Consider the following 18,029-nt stretch of genomic DNA (forward strand, 5'->3'; position numbering starts at 1 on the left):
TACGGCGCGAAGGAGGGTCAGCGTGAATCAATTTGGAGGCGGGGAGAAAGCAGCGCAGGATGCCCCCTTCTTCCTTTCCTCCCCATCACCCGGCTCTCCTTTCCCGTTGCCATGGAAACAATCCGGGTCACGTGTCCCTCCATTCGGGAAAGAGGGAGCGACGCCGAACGAGAGGGCGAACGCGTCCGAAGGAGCTCGTCGCGACTGGTCCGGGCCTCTGGAAGGGCAAGGGGGGTGGTTTCATCCGAGCCGCGGAAGATGGCGCATTCCGTGGTCGAGCGGCCGCATCGACGGCAGACGGTAAGTTGCTCCCTGCTCCATTCCGATGCTCTCGAGGGCCTCGCGGGCTTTAGCTCACGCGCGCTCTCGCGCGCTCCGCGAATCAGGCGCCTTGGCACGGATGAACGCGTGACTCCTTCGCGTCCGGCGCTTCCGCGACGCGCGACGGTGCCGCTGGCGAGCTCGACGCGTGAATCACGTCCGTCCCCTCAGTTCGCCTTCGGTGGCTGACGATGCTGCATGGACTGGAAAAGGCCGCAGCATAACGCGAGAGACACGCGATTCACCTTTGACTGCATATCCTCATCTCGTTCAATTCTCTTGTTTCTTTCACCTTCACTGGAAACGGAACAAAAGTGCGTGTTCTGTTGTCCGTTTTGAGTCGCTAGGGGTGCTGATCGGCTATCGGTAAGGGTATCGATAAGGCTATCGTATGTGCGGCGCAGACAGCCTGCAGTATTTTCCGAGATCGCAATGCCATGACAATGTCTAAATCACTCCAACGCGCCCGCCGCAGTGGCTTCGTGGCTATGGTGTTGCGCTGCTATAAGCACGAGGTCGCGGGATCGAATCCCGGCCGTGGCGGCGGCCGGGATTTCGATGGGGGGCGAAATACAAAAATGCCAATGTCCCGTGCACTGGGGGCACGTTAAAGATCCCAAGGTGGTCAAAATTAATCCGGAGTCCCCCACGATGGCGTGCCTCGTAATCAGGTCGTGGTTATGGCACGCAAAACCTCAGGATTCATTCATTCCCTTCAACGCGTGCAGCTGTGAGAACACACTACGCAAGTAGAGAACGCATTCGGGCAATCTCGAAAAAAAGATTTTCGTGCTTTGATCTTCCAACCGCAACAAAATAATGGTGTCTTTCTTAGTTCCCCACTCTTCAGTCGACGATACGACGAGCAGCCTCAGTTTCAACGTGTGCTCTACGCTCGCTTTACGACAAAGAGCAGCCGCCTGCTGGGTAAACGTGCGAAGCCTACGCACAGCATGCATCGTTCTATCTGCTTCTGGAGCATACGGAAACCCTGTGCTTTATCCAAGTGCTAGTCGTAGTCGTTTGCACGCTGATACAATTCATTCGCTTGCGCCGGTCGACCGTCTGCAGCTGCTCTCGGTACTTTCGGAATCAGACGGAGAGGGGAAGGCGGGGGAGAAAGGTCGTTTGGGAAAGAAGAACAAGACGGGACGTGCACGCCGGCGTGAAAAAGAGGAAATGCATCGATCGCGGAGAAGGCACTGTCGTTTTGCCCGGAGCTTTTGTTCCATCAATTAGGCAGCGCGCAGGGATTCAGTCCCGCGTGCCGGGAGGTCTTAGGCAGGCGACAACGACGGCCAGAATACGCACTATGAGGGGAGAAAAAAAATGGGGAAAGCGAGCTGTTACAGCTCTTGGTGTTCTGCTCCCGCAAGCGGCGCGAAGTGGCCCACGTGGCAGCAGCAGCAGCGTCGAAGCAAGTGACAACGCGCGCGTGCTGATTAGGTTCGTCTCACGTGGTTTGTATAGTCGTGCCGGGGAAACTGTGCTGTCTCCCGGCCGCTGAATACGGTTCACGACGAGGTCTGTTTATGTGTGTGTGTGTGAGGGGGAGGGGGGTATGTTTTGAATCAATTATTGCATTCAACGAGACTTTTATTCATCAGATTTTTTTTGTAGTTCTAGCGAGCAACAAGGGGCTTCTTGCTGATTAAGAGAGCCGTGCTTACGTGAAGGGCTTGCTGCCGCCACACCGTTGTATGCTGTTTTAGTTACTCGGCAAAGCGTGCACGTGAGAGTGCCTTTAGGAAGCTCGACTTGGTCACGCACGAAAGATGTTTACCCTATTAGCGGGTATACTTTCAATGGCACATACTGAATTTCTGTGCTTCCTTTCTTTCTCTATCTCTACTTTCCAGTCACTTTACATCCCCCTCCCCTCTATCCCCAGCGTGGGGTAGCAAACCGGATCTTCCTCCCTGGTTAACCTTCCTGGCTTTCCCCTTCTGTCTGTCTCTACTGAATTTCTAAAATATTTGTTACAAATCCCGATCTCCGTTAACGGTGTTATAATACCTTATGTATCCCACTACAGATTCTTGGGCATTATCATCGACCGCGGTTGGTCGTGGTCGAGGCACGTTAATATGCTGAAGCAAAAACTTGATCTGTTTTGACATGTTCTTCGCTTCGTAGCAGACATGGAATGGGGCCCCACGGAAGGCTCCTTACTACGACTTTATCAGTCTCTATTCGTAGGCTACATTCGCTACAGCCTCCCGATACTGTCAAGCTTGAGCATTTCCTGCTTACGGACATTAGAGAGCGTTCACGCGCAGGCACTCAAAATATGCCTTGGCTTGCCATGGCGTGCCTCCAACAAAGACACAATTGAGGAAGCCCGCGTATGCCCATTATCGGTATACCTTTCCCACGAATCACTTCGTGTATATCTACGCTTACTCACACGACACCATTGCCGTCCATTGACGTCCGTTCTGCATGAGCGGCGGGACAGCAGTTTCACAAGTGCACTCCGCTGCCATCTACCCCACATAACATCTGGCTGTGCCCTTCCACATCCCCCCGTCAAACCATCATGGGTGATGGTTCAACCTTCGGTATGCCTGCATGTCCCCGGCATGCTAAAGAAATCATTGGTTCCCATTAGCGGACTACAACAACTTGCTCTGGCATAATCTGGTCAGAATACCATATGTAATTTTCCATATGGTATTCCCAAATTTCTTGATCATTGATCGATTATCGATTAGCTGTTGATTGGCTATCGATTGGCTATCGATGACTGCCTAAGCTAAGTAGTCCCAACCATGCTTAGCTAGACTTATGCAGGCTCAGCTTCGCTAGTTCTCAGGGGTATATGTGACATTGCGCTTGGACCCTTTCTGCAGAACTGCCAGGATCGACCCACATTTTCTGTACGCGACCCACGGACTAACTTTGCCCATCAACGCCACTCGTGGACCGAACTCGTGCTCCCGAGACGATGCGTAGCTGAGAGCGGGGCGCACTATAGCCACTGCGCGCTTTTGGAGCTTGTGTGGGGTTTTTCGCGCTACGCAGACTTTCAGTGGCTGCGACTTTGCACGCATGTCGGATGCCATCACAGGCAGTACTGTAGAGGACGAAGACGACGTCGTATGCGTCGGAAAGAAGCAATCACCCATAGTGTGTATCAGCTACAGGATGAGGAAATAAAGCGAAAAGGCCTGTACACACACACACACACACACACACACACACACACACACACACACACACACACACACACACACACACACACACACACACACACACACACACACACACACACACACACACACACACACACACACACACACCACACACACACACACACACACACACACACACACACACACACACACACACACACACACACACACACACACACACACACACACACACACACACACACACACACACACACACACACACACACACACACACACACACACACACACATATATATATATATATATATATATATATATATACTCCCAGGGTTAATTTTAGTAGTAAACACATAAATACCCAGGAAAGTGGATGGGAAAACGGCGCTGCGGTAGCTCAATGATAAGAGCATCGCACGCGTAATGCGAAGACGTGGGGTCGTTCCCCATCTGCGGCCAGTTGTTTTATTGCGATAGCAATTATATGGACACTTCAACCGGATTTCTGCCGTCGGCGTCGCCGTCGCCGTGAGGTTCCCTATAGATAAAATCTTCGCCGCGCGCCATATGCCCGAGCGGAAGCGTGCGGGGATGCGCGCTATCACGGAGAGCGAACGCACTCAATCTCCCACGCGCAAGCAAGGAAGCGGGAAGCCAGCGCCGGAGGGAGAGGGGGGGGGGCGCACTTCTACTCTGCCAACAACCGCGCTCGTCGCTCGCTCGCACCGTCGCTTATCTCCACACGGCTCTGACCTTTATGCGCCGTGCATTCGCCGCTCAGTTTCCGTTGAAGCGATAGACCGCACGTACCTTCGCCCGTTGCTGCGGCGTATGCGCTTGCTGCCAGCGTTTTGACAGTCGTTGTCTGCAGTCATTCAGTGTGATCTATTCGTGTTTGTTTGTGCGCGTTCACACCACGCTTGTTCATTCAGTTAGTAATAGTCGGGCCACATTTTCCAACGCACGCTACAAATGCAATGCTGCCCGGATCGGCAGTGCAGCGCTAAAGGTGTGTCCCTTCGCACGCGCTGCTCACGGGCAGCGCTTCTCATCAACACCACCGTTTCACACGCGCCTTCTCGTGGTCATCGAGTCTCTCTTCATGTCGGTCTACTTACGCCGCAGCACACCTGTTTACTTAATCAGCTCATGTTTACTACAATTCACATTGCTACCAAAGCCGCTCAGCTTAATTCGTATGACATTGCTGTGTTGCTATCGCATTCATTGCTTCGCCCTTAGGGCGAGACTGTGACACTTTTTTTCATCCACTTTATTTTCCATTAATTTATCATTTCTTTAATTGAATTAGTAAGTGCAAGTAATTTCCCCTTGTTATATATATATATATATATATATATATATATATATATCTTTTGTGTCTCGCTATATAGCGAACAACGACATTATTCTAGAGAGAGAGAGAGAGAGAGCGAGACAACGAGGGCGACAAAACTATATTTCGAAACGATGACAAATTGGTTTCTGTCGTCGGTGCCGTAGTCCAGCTTAGTGGTACCGAGCCGAGCTTTACTCAGATACGAACAGCTTGCTGTCGCACTGCTTATGCTGTATGTATATTACAAATGATGAAAATAACGCTAACTTGGGGTGGGCATATTTAGCGGCTACCTCAGCCAGCCCCTCCCCCCTTCCGCCCCCCCCCCCCCCCCCCTGCGCTGATTACACTTATCCACAGAAGCGAAATTTTCGAAGGAAGCCATTATCAGATGGAGGACTTCAACGGGCGAAGCCTTATTTGCCTTTAACGAATTGCTCGTCTAACTGGCAGAGACAAGGCGCAGAGCTGTCAAGTCCAAGTCTTATCGTGTTCGCTTTTACTCCCTTTAGCAGCAATCAAAGTTTACTTTTTTGCCTTAATTTGGCTCATTGACGCAATCACAGCGTGTTTTCTGTGTGGACACGGTTTTGCTCTAGCATCTTTCTTGTGCTTTGCTGTCATCCGGTTCTTTGTTTAAGGGTTGCTGTCAATGCCTACAAGATCTAAACACCATTGCATCTTTCTATTTCCGTTGTCCTTTCTTGAGTGCAGCTTCTTCAAGACTAATGAAATTTTCGCCACCTCTTCGATAAACGGCTGCCGTGACGATGGTTGCCGTATTTCTGTCCTGGCGAAGTGGGCGTAAGATTGATTGCGATTGGCAGACTGTGGATTGCGCAACATCAGGATTGCGCTTGGCAGACTGTGGGGTGTCTGCTCCCATAGCTAGCATGAGCAAGACGTCATCTGAACCCAGTTTCTGATGGCTGTAGAGCTGAACGAGAACGTGATGATCATATAATCGCTTAATATGCGAATGCTACTTCAAAAGAAACACTAGCAGTTGTATATGGAGGTTTGTATTAGGTAGTGTCACGGGTCTATGCTTGCGGCTTTCCGAAACGCGCAATGTTTTTATCAGTATAGCCCTTGCATTTCGGGTATTCGGTGTACACACTGTTTTGTTGTGGCAAGAGCTAAGTGGCATGCGTCTTATTCTTTTTTTCGCGCACCCATTTGGGTTAGGATTGCCAGAATCGCATCACAACAGATGAAAGTCACTGTCGGCAGGCTCTATTAAGCAGGAATGGAGACCACATCACCGAAAACAAATGTCGATAAATCAATCAATCAATCAACAAGCTGGGAGCTACGTGATTACGTATCAGAAGATTATACACTATTACGACTATATGATTACGTTGGACTCCACTGACATTTTTCAAATGACCATGCAACTAATGATAATTGATAATTGTAGCTTTGCCTACAGCCTGTATTGCGGTAAGTGTCGGTTGTATATATATATATATATATATATATATATATATATATATATATATATATATATATATATATTGCCGCGAGATAGGTCGTACTTCAAATATTCTGTCTCTACGTGCTATCCGATATAACTGCGCTCTTAGTTTTTCCTACAAGAAAACAATTTTGTGGAGGCAGCGCCAACGTTACAGTCTCTAATTGTAGTCTTAAGCAAAGGACGAGGCAGTATATGTTTCTGTGTTTTCCTGAAACCAGACACACGGTCATAATCGAGAGAGATCCGAAGTAACGACGGCGTTTATTGCGCAGTGAGGGAGAACCTACGCGGTCGTTGAAAATAACAGCGCGAAGCAAGCAAGTGAAACAGCACAATGTGCCTCCCCGTTTTCTTGACTTCTTTCTGTTTTTTTTTTTCGTATAAGGCTATATATAGGACGGACCTGCTTTTTGCACGCTGCAATGTGATGGTGTCCGTTAAAGCACTCAGTTTTGCGTATTGCTGAGTTAGTTCGTTTATCCCGCTTGCAACCGGCACCAGAGAACGCGATAGATAAAGAAACCGTGACACCTTGCGCGCCTCGGGACTGTGTCTGTTTTAGAGTTTCATACAACGATCACTAGAATGAAATGTGGCGCTAGTGTCTGCGGGATCTGCAAGCGAGGTGGCTCAGCCAGCATAGTAACGGTGGCTATAGAGCATGGATTTGTCTTAACTTCGTCCTTATGCCATTAAACGGCTTCGTGACTTTGCAAAATAATAATTTTTCATGCATAGGTACTGCGTCATGCATACATAAATACACGGTATTAAAATTGTGCGGCGGCAAGATTCGAACGCAGGACCTGTAGCACAGAAGCCCGATATTGAAACCGTTACGCTACGGACGCGAGGACAAGCGGAACCACTGCAACTATAGCAGCGATCATGCGTGTTCACTGAGTTTCATTGCCTTCAGCGTTTAAAGAAAAGCTATAGATTGCTTCAAAATTTAGGCCTTTAAAGGCTGATAAATCTAAGTAAACGAAGCCACAAGCATGAAGATGAGACAAATCCATGTACTACCCAAGGAGGTTGAAAAAAAAAATTGTACTACCCATAATTCCCATGGCGATTGAACGATAGCAGCGCCACAGTTCCCTCTAGTGTAATTGTAGGAAACTCTATCGTATCGGTCTCCTTGCTAGTGGTCCCTCCTCTGCTCTGGCGCCGGGTTTGCAGCACTCGATTCTTTCTGGTTTTCGATTTACTTACATTTAGAAGAAGAAATTTCTTTCCACGGAAAGCAGTGTTAACGGCGAAGTTAGAAAAAGAAAAAAAGTGTCCGAAATCAGAGCGCAGGTGGTTAACGTTTTAAACGGAAAAGATGGAATAGTAATGAGACCGCGTGGTTGGAGGGGAAGCAGCAAATAGAACGGGGAGAAAGAAAGGGCTACAACGGCCAGGAGACGGATGATGATGAAAGAGCGGCCGAGCTAGCGTTTGTGTTGCGTTCAGCCTGCATTGTTCCCATTAGGACCCATGGTGATTTCAGCGAGCAGGGACCAGTTATTGTAGGTTACACGATGCTGCGGCCAAGACCGTCGACGTAGATACTTTCGTGACTTCGTTTTATTTGAGTACTGAAGGGCCTATATAATACATCAACCATAGGGGTCTGGCGGTGTCCACAGTTCGAAGACAGGCTCCAAGACAATTACAGCCCCGATTTCCTCACTCGACTATCTCAAAGTTAAGGTGGTGCCCAAGCACACCAATAACCAGAACGATTTTTATTCGGTGCGGCTTAGTAAAACATGGCACACGCAGGTAACTAAATTGACAAACACAGTTCCCATGCAATACCGCTTATACAGTGTGTCATAGCTATCACGCAGCATGATTTAAATAAAGAGGAACGGCGTTACGCAAAGCAAACCTAGTGCGTATTGTTTCTCGTGCAGTGAAGTAGCCGCCAGCAATTTTTTCGTTACTGTGATTTAATTAGTTAATTGTAATTAATTATCAAACTCGAGAAGTACGGTCCTAATTATCAAAGTGTCAATGAGAAAATTGTAGAGCAACATGAAAAACTCCCGATACAGCTTTCTGTTGCGCAATACGTGCTACATAAATATGTTTTTCCGAGCGTGAAAGATGCCCGCGAATACACGCAAAGCAGCTCGAGCGGCCAGTCGCGTGACAATTCTGCGTGCATTCGCGGGCTTTTTTCACACTCGGAAAAGTACATTTATGCAGCACGTATTGAGCAACCGGATAGCTGGGACACCCTGTATATTTCAATTCAGCGCAGTGGCTCGGTTGCTATGGCGTTCCGCTGCGGACCACAAGGTCGCGGGCTCGATTGAAAGTTGTAGCAGCCACATGGGGCCGGGACGAGCAACGAGTCTGTAGCGACATAAAAGATGCTGCAGCCCTCCACGACCATTGCAGGCGGAACATATCGGCTAATGTCAAAACTACATTTCAAGTACTTCTCGTGTAGGCGACGTGAAATCTGATGCGGTGACGACGGCCAAATAACCCGTATCCCCCCCTTATCGTCCCATATAAACCCATAGAAGAATGCGATAAAATTATACATGGTACGTGGCTCTTTTCTTAAGCTATGAATGTGTTGTCACAACCCATGACATAACGAGAAGCCATCGCGTAGTCTTTTCGCGACAGCTCTCCACCGTCGTGCCTCTCGATCTTTTTGTCGGCTGCTTTGGAATACGAAGCCCATGTTGACAATAAAAGTCACCTATCGCCGCTCCAGAAGCAAAATGAAGCTGTATAACTGGATCGTATACTTTCTTCTAGTTCCATTTTAATGTACCTAATTTGGCGAATGGAGATTAAGCGTTGTACGTCTAAGCTAAAAGCCACTGAGGAAAAGTATATAATATCTTAGGGCACAAAGTGGGTTTCGGTACAACCTTTTGAAAAAACTAACTTTGTCACAAAAAAGTAGGTTGTAAGGACCATGCGTATGTTTGTTTTGATGCCATCCGCAACCAACGCGATGCCGAACTGCAACTGAACGTGAGTGTTATTCAGCACTGGATGTTGAGCGTTGCATTAGAAATGCCCAACGGTGTTCCGCGAGGGATGTTGCAAAAGAGATGCTTGATTTTGGTTTACATTCGTTGAAATCGAATAAAGTTTGCTGACGGGTATTCACATTCTGAGCAGGTACGTTTGCGTTCTCTTGCTAGGCGAGTTCGGCTTTCGGCCCGGTTGCAAGATACGCCTTTGGTGCCGGAGAACAGCGTCGCCCCGCCTCCCTCCATCCCTCCCTCCCATACCCCCACGGCCTTTCGCGCGACGGTCGCGTTTGCTTTCCGCCGTGCGTTTGCTCTCCGTGATAGCGCGCGGGGGAGTTCGCCCTCCGTGATAGCGCGCGTTCCCCGCGCGCTTTCACTCGCGCATACGGCACGCGGCGACTATTTTATCGCCCTTGGAATCTATACGGAACGTCATGGCGTCGGCGACGACGACGGCGACGGCGACGCCGACGGCAGAAATCCGGTTGAAGTGTCCATATAATTGCTATCGCAATAAAATGTAGGTTGTAAGGATCACGCGTATGTTTGTTTTGATGCCATCAGCAACCAACCCGATGCCGAACTGTAGCTGAACGTGAGTGTTATTCAGCATTAGATGTTGAGCTATGCATCGGAAATGCCCCACGGTGTTCCGCGAGGGAAGTTGCAAAAGAGATGCTTGATTTCGGTTTACATTCATTGAAATTGAATAAAGTTTGCTGGCGGGCATTCACATTCTGAACAGGTACGTTTGCGTTCTCTTGCTAGGCGAGTTCGGCCTCCGCGACCAGATGGCAAGCTGCGGACCTACGCGCTGAGAAGCAGACTAAGCTACTGCAGTATGAAGGAGATCTAGCAAATAATTCGCATACTGAGGCCAAAGGGTTTCGAGCAATAACAACTTGTGCTACCATACGCGTATCCGGAAGCTTAAGATAGTGATCAAGCCTGCTCCCGGACCGCTGAAGTTTGGCACCTCAGATCGTCATTTAAAGTGTTCATCTGTGACAGTCTGCTAATGACACTAGCGACGAAGTGCACTCGCTCAATGTGACTCTAAATTGGCCCTTGTGACAGGGGCATCACTTTCTAATAAAATTCTGTGCAAGTGTAAAGAGAAGCAACAACAACAACTGTTAGACAGAGACACCGTGAGGTCAAGTATTTATTAGGACAGCAACACGAACATAACAGACAGAAACGATTCAGTGGCTTTGCCTTATAAAGCGAGCCTGAGTGTAACCGAGGCATGTCATTGGCTAGCGATACAATAGCACACGTGAACAGTGACCGCGAACATCAGATACGCGGCGCACAGTAACAAAGTAAGAACACTTGATAAACGGTGCACCGATACAACAACAACAACAACAACAACAACAACAACAACAACAACAACAACAACAACAACAACAACAACAACAACAACAACAACAACAACAACAACAACAACAACAACAACAACAACAACAACAACAACAACAACGACGACGACGACGACGACGACGACGACGACGACGACAACGACAACAACAACAACAACAACAACAACAACAACAACAACAACAACAACAACAACAACAACAACAACAACAACAACGACGACGACAGCAACAAAACATCAAAGACGACGACGACGACGTTGAAAGAAAAAAGAAGTAACGAAACAAAGCAATGGTTATCGCATCGGGCAGACGGCACGCCAGAGCCGGCTCCCGAACGATCTTTCCAATTGCTCCCCCTCCTTTCGAATGCCGCGGCAATAACTCTAAATCTTCCGGCAACGTCGACGCAGATAGCAATTTCGAACCGAGTGCGATACTCTTAAGCGTGGACTCGCGCAGGAGAGCGAAACAAAAGCGCTTCAGTCGGGCCTGCTTGGTCTTCCGGAAAAGCAAAGCAGACGCTGGTCAGATATCGCGCAGTAAAGAGAAACCGTTCACAACAGCCGTTCTTTACGGCCTCGGGCAATAAAAAAAATATGTCTCTACAACAGCGGTGGCAGAGCTGGCAAGCCGTGGATAGACTGCAGGATGCAGCAGCGCGTTTTCGTTGTTGCACATCCTCGGGTATGTGTATGGGTACGACCATATCGCTACAGGGTGCAGTGCGCGGGATAGTGTGAGCAACAGACTGGAACGGGAGAGAAGTGATTACGTTGTTTCAGGATACGTCGTTTCGATACTGCTTCCGTGGATACCGACTGTGAGTCTATATAATTTATCGGTAGTAGCGTTGAGCGTAGCCGACGGGGGAGAAGTGATTAACCGAGCTTATAGTTTATCGCAGCAGCCCCGCTGCCGTGTTTGCATGGGTCGTTGCATATAAATAGGGGACTCTGGTGTACATGGCTCTTTCAGGTAACCCACTCGTTGACTTCCGCTCAAGTATTGCACAGAGAGAGCACTGTGTAGTGCGTTACGTTTATATCACAATTGCGAGCAATGATCTACCTGTTTAGCTCACAATAAAGCCGAAATGCGCATCGACTGTGGCGACGCACCGCAAAGTGAGCGGGGCGGGAGCCGAAGAAAGCTATCGCTCTCAATTTAATAGAGGACAACTTGATTTCTGAGAGCAAACTAGCTTGCCGCAGAAGCTGAAGCCGCTGAGTGCGTAAAAACAGCGAAAGTAGTCACAAATAGGTTTGCAAGTTTATGGCGTTGAAATGTGTACTACCAACTGGAAGAAGAAGAGTACTACATTTCGGCGGATCTCGACAACAGACGGCCAGTATATTTTGGGGATAAGCGCGCCCCGAAATCGTTAGCCCAGGCGGCGGAAAATCGCGACACTACGCCACCACAAACAAAAGCATATAAGCTCGCAGATGCCACAAAGATCTCGCGCGACAGCACGTACTCCTCAAAGCTACGAGGGGTGATCAAAAAGTTTTGCAACTCGCATATCAGGAAAACTGCCAGACCTTGGAAAAAAAATATTTTTCAACGTAATCTCCCCTCACACTAATGCACTTCTCCCATTTTCCTGGAAGGGTTCTGCCACCTTGCAAAAAAAAAAAAAAGGCTGTTTTCCTGGTTGTCAAGCCACTCCTCTGTGGCAGTTTGAAGCGAGTTCAAGTCATGAAACCTCGTTCCCTTGAGGTGTTTCTTCAAATTGGGAAATAAATAAATGTCACTCGGGGCCAGTCGGGACTGTAGGGTGGGTGGCCCAGCTGTTCGAAACCACACTCTCGAATGGCAGCCTGGACAACGCGAGACCTGTGAACCGGGGCGTTGTCGTGCAGGAGGAGGAGACCTCTTGTCACTAATCCTATGGGCGTTTTTTCACGATGGACTTACGCAGTTTTCGAAGAAAGTTGGCGTAGTATTCGAATGTAACTGTCCTACTGTTTTCAAGATTCTCAATGAGCAGGATCCCCTTTGCGTCCCGCAAAACGTGTCGCCATCACTTTCCTCCCTGAGCGTTGGGTCTTGAATTTTTTCGGGGGAGGGGACGTCGAGTGCCTCCACTGCATAGACTGCTGTTTTGTTTCTGAGTCCCACTTATACAGCCACGTCTCATCCCCAGTCACAAGGCGGGAGAGATAATCTTCTGGGTCTCTTGAATAGAGGTGCAAGAGTTCCCTTGAGGAATGCATGCGGTGGTGTCAATCTTGCGCGGAGAAGTTCCGTGGCACCCATCGTGCCGAGACCTTCGACATACACAAACATCGTGGATGATGGTGAAAGCACTGCCATAAGAAATGCTCAATTCTCCAGCAACTTCGGACACCTTGATTTGGCGATTATTCATGATAAGGCTCTCTGATGAGGCTGAATGGTCCAAACCGGTTGAAATAGTCGGCTGCCCTGACCTTGGGTCGTCTTCCACGTGCACACGGCCACGTTTAAACTCATTGAACCACCAAGTCACTGTTGTATATGAAGGACATTCACTGCCATACACATTCACCATCCTACTGTGGATTTGTTTCGCGGAGCTTTCTTATTTGCACAAAAATGTGATAACTCTCCGGTATACTCGAGCTTGAAATCAGTGGAAGTCGCCATGTTTGAATGACTGATGCAGACCAAGTAACGAACTGGACGGCTTGATATTCAGACCTTGCTAGGCTGCAGAGATGACCTAAACAAAAGTTAGAGAGCAATATCACTGTCAGATATTTGGTTATAGCTAAGTTGCAAAACTTTTTGATCTCCCTCTATGTTTATGCTGATTTAATGTGTGAGACCGGGCTATAGTTGGTAATGCACGATGTAGACTGGCCGACAGCAGATAAAAGGACGGAAAGGCACGACGGAGACAAGCGCTTGCCTCCGTCGTGCTATTCCGTCCTTTGTCTGCTGTCGCGCTGTGCACACCACTATGTTAATGAGTTCGGTGACAAATGCAGCCCGCAACTAGGTTTCGAGAGAGTACGTTTCGTTAGCGGCGAACGTCCGAGTACAATGACGGGCGAAAGAGCCACGTAAGTCAATTCGGTTTATTGAAGGAATGGTGCGCTTGACGGCGTAAATATGTTGCAGTGAAAATATTCACGTAGCGTTTGCTGTCTCACTGCGCAGTTCAGGCAAGGGCAGAGCTAGTGACTTGCGCATCTGCAGAAGGTTTACAGATGGATATACGTATACGCCGGCTAGATATATGTTGCGCTCTCCTGTGTTGAGCCATGTCGGACAAAGACCAAGTTTCCTTGAAAGGAAAGTCTGCGGGTGACTTCGAGAAAAACCGCTTCCGCGGTAAAATCAGAGAGATAACTCAGTGGCCAAACTATGGTTTGCAGCATACATCGAGGGCAATACTGCGCGACGGCGCTTTGGAGGCGTTCTTGTCTAGGGATAGATTGAAAGTTTAGAGGAAAAGAGGAATGTGAAACATTTGTCACAGTAACCATATGATAAAATGGGCCTTAGAGAAACCTCCCAAGCGCCATACAGGGTAAGTCGGCGATACGAGGAAAGAAATAAAGTCACAGGCCTGCGCGGCACACGCAGCACAGTCACAGCGTAAGCTGGTGGAGCGGCTCAAGAGTAGCTCCAATTTCGGCACCACGTACACCGGGGTCTTTGCGACAAAGTCTCTTCGCCTGGTTTTGGCGAGAACAATCTGAACTGCCAGCCCGGCGTCGACGGCAAGCTGCGGCTTGTAATGCTCTCTGCACAGCAGTCTGCTGAGCCCGATGATGCCTGGCCGCGCAGGCCTGTGACGTTTGCAGGCACCTTAACTAGATGGCGCCGCCATACTGGCGGAGGCTGCGGATCGCGTTCTTTTTTTTTTTTGATTGCGCGCCTCGTCTGAATGGCATCGTCTGCGCATGCGCACGCTGCGCTTGCAGGCGCCTTAACTAGATGGCGCCACCATACTGGCGGAGGCTCGGATCGTTCGCGCTCTGTTTAAAGCGTATTTTTCCGGTGCCCGATAGCAAGCGCTTGCGTGGCTCAGTGGTAGAGTATCTGGCTCCCACGCAGCGGGCGCGGGCTCGATCCCGACGCGATCCCAGCGATAGCGGTTACGATCGCCGGACGCCGTCGGCGGAGGCGGTGGCGGACACTATCGCAAACCGAAAAGGCTATTGGAATGAGCCGTTTCGGTTCGCGATGGCGAGGGAGGCAAAGGTGTGTCCATGCTCCTTGCATATTCCGGCTCGTCTCGAGCTAGAGCCTGGAAAGCGTGAGAGAAAGACGAATGACATACTTTCCGTACACGCCTCTCAATCCTGTAACTCATATCTGGACACCCTTTCGATTTCCGCGAAACTTTCTGTTCGTCTCCACCGTTTTACGATTTGAGCAAACGTCCGCTCTCACTGATCGTTCCATTTTGGTGCCTACGATTCGTTCCTACTGTGTGTGACAGAGCAGTAAACAGCATCAGATGTAACTCGGCAGTCTTTGTTTAATTTCATTCAGTCTAATATTATGCTCAGTGTGGACGATCCTGGAAGGCGTATACGTAACACGCATACCGATGACGGTTACGTATCGTGGCCGTGTTATGTACAGCGTGTAAGAAATCGGAAATACGAAATTGCTCATACAACTCGGGCATCATCTCATTCCGGTTTGCGTACCTTTTAGGCGGCGCTGTAATCGCTTTTCTTCTTGCTTCCGTTCTCCTAATGTCTAAAATTGCATCACTATAGTAATTTTTTTGAGTGTTTCTCTATGGATATATGTGCCTATTTTCTTTTATCCTAAAATAGACAAAGCAAACGCTTACGTGTCTCGGATAGAAAAAATAAACAAATAAGCAACGCGTGCCTATGCGCCATTCATTCATTCCTGTTTTGTTTATCAGGCAGTGTCGTTATTTGGCGCTGCAGAATAAATTTGCGCGGCCTCTAAGGCTAATGCTCGAAAATCCGCACTGAAACGCTCCGCGTTATACGAAGAGAATGGAAGTTTTGAAAGCTCCGGGGAAGGATTGTCCCGCTGAGCCCGACGGCGACACTTATTCAGGGCAGGCATTGGCCTCCGGCCGACGCGCGGATATTATTTGTTGCTTCGTTTATTTTTTGTTTCTTTCGGCTGGGATGCTATGTTATCCCGCGCTTTACCCCTTGGTCCTCATCCATCCTTATTTTCGCACGCGTATAGGTTGTCGGGCTGGAGCGACAATCAATACGACTTAGGCACGTGCCCCAAGCTCTGACGCGTTGAGGCGAAGCCGCGACCTCTGCGCGCATATCTGCATGCCGTTAACAACAGCAGTTGTAGTTGCAGTGGCGATAACAATAACGACCGTGCGTGTTTGTATATCGCGGGTGATTTGATTGATAGGCCGGATTATGGCGCAAGAAGCTTGACGTCCGCTTCTGCCAACAGCCAAGCAAGTTACTTGATGAAACACTGAAACAATTGCTATGGCAATAAAAACAATAACAGAAAACTTAGGGTAAAACTGTATAGAGAGGGCTGTTTTTATTGCCATAGCAATTATATGAACCCTCCAAGCGCATTTCTGCCATCGGCGCCGGCGTCGCCGTCGCCGTGATATTCCATATAAAGTCCAACGGCGATAAAATGGTCGCCACGCGCCGCGCGCTGTACGCTGTGTGCGCGAGTGAAAGCGTACGAGGGTAAGCCGGCAATCGCGGCTCAATGTAGCGCAGGCGAAGGAGGAAGGCAGACCGGAAGCGCGCGGTCTTCTTTCGCGTGCGAGGCACGAAGGCGAGGCGACGGAGAGGGAGCGGGGGGGGGGGGGGGGGTTGCTTAATGCTCCGTCGGCTGCTGCTCACGAAGCTGCCGCCGGGGTGCCGTATCTTGAAAGCGATCGGCAATGTTGGCGAAGTGCGCGCCCGCGTGGGCCTCATCTTCAAAACGATCTGCGATGGGGACAAAGTGCATGCGCCGAGTGCCGGTAGCTTCGCATGCGCTGTGCTTTCGACGTTTAGTTTGCGTTGAAGCGAGACGAGAGACTGCGGGCTGCTGCTGGCGCGCTTTCTCACACCGGCGTTTTCACAGCCAGTTTCCGCGGTTATCGAGCGAGATGTGTTCATGTTTACCTGTGCGCTCGTGGCACCGTGGTTGTCTATCAATCCGAGCCCTCCACTACGGCGTGCCTCATAATCAGAACTGGTTTTGGCACGTAAAACTCCAGAAAGAAGAAGAAGAAGAAGAAGAAGAAGAAGAAGAAGAAGAAGAAGAAGAAGAAGAAGAAGAAGAAGAAGAAGAAGCGAATGTTTGCAACTTTATACCGCCCATTAAACTACTATCCTTGCTTCGTATAGCTTTCTACTAATTTGCTATCGAAATCGATGCACTGCTACTTTTTTGAAGACCATACAGAATTTTTAAGCACCCCCGTGGCAGATAGCATAATTCCAATCATTGAGCTGGATTACTCCAAGAGGAATGATCTCTATTCTTGTTTTCTCCTAATGTCAACTAGAATATCGGCTATCCCCGCTTGCTCTCTGATCCACATTGCTCTCTTCATGTCTCTTCACGTTACGCCTAACATTTTCATTCCATAGCTGCTTGCGTGGTCCTTAACTTGCTCTCGAGCTTCTATAAATAGCATCTAAGTTTCTGCCCCATACGTTAGCACAGGTAGAATGCATTGATTGTACATTTTTCTTTACAGCGACAGTGTTAAGCTCCCAGTCAGCATTTGGTAATGCTTGCCGTAGGCACTCTAACACGTTTTTATCCTTCTGTAAATTTCCTTCTTATGATCAGGGTCCCATGTGAGTAATTGACCTAGATAAACGTGGAGGCTGACTGGAGATCATGAATTATTGTTCCCTTGCCAAGCTATTGAATATTTACTTTTTCTTCTGCCTGATATTCTGCAATCATACTCTTATACATTCTCGGCTAAGGTCCTCAATTATTTGTTGCAGTTTATCCCCAGTGTTGCTGAACAATACAATGTCATTTGCAAACCTATGGTTGTTGAGATATTCGCCGTTGACCCTTACTCCTAAGCCTCCCTAGTCTAACAGCTTGAATATTTCTTCTAAGCATGCAATGAATAGCATTGGACAGATTGTGTCTCATCTCCTGACCCCTTTCCTGATAGGTAATTTTCTAATTTTCTTGTGGAGAACCATGCATCTGTGAAATGTACATATTTCCCAAGATATTCACGTACGCCTCCCGTACTCCTTGATTACGCAATGCCTCCATGACTCCTGGTATCTCTACGGAATCAAATGCCTTTTCATAATCTATGAAAGCCTTATAGAGAGGTTGATTATACTACGCGGATTTCTCGATTACCTGATTGATGGCATGGATATGGTCCATTGATCCTGATTCTATTGGAAATTATTTTGG

General features: G+C 48.7%; 1 protein-coding gene across 1 annotated transcript in view; it reads left to right on the forward strand.

Moving 5' to 3' along the window:
* Window positions 1-210: 210 nt before the first annotated feature.
* LOC119446871 (ras-like protein family member 10B) overlaps window positions 211-18,029 on the forward strand; it is a 91,313-nt gene continuing 73,494 nt past the window's right edge. The window contains exon 1 of the mRNA XM_049664476.1: window positions 211-300. The gene's annotated coding sequence lies outside the window, so the exon portion shown is untranslated. The remainder of the gene's footprint in view (window positions 301-18,029) is intronic.

Source organism: Dermacentor silvarum, chromosome 3 (genome assembly GCF_013339745.2).
Source record: "Dermacentor silvarum isolate Dsil-2018 chromosome 3, BIME_Dsil_1.4, whole genome shotgun sequence".
In the NCBI taxonomy this organism is placed as follows: Eukaryota; Metazoa; Arthropoda; class Arachnida; order Ixodida; family Ixodidae; genus Dermacentor; species Dermacentor silvarum.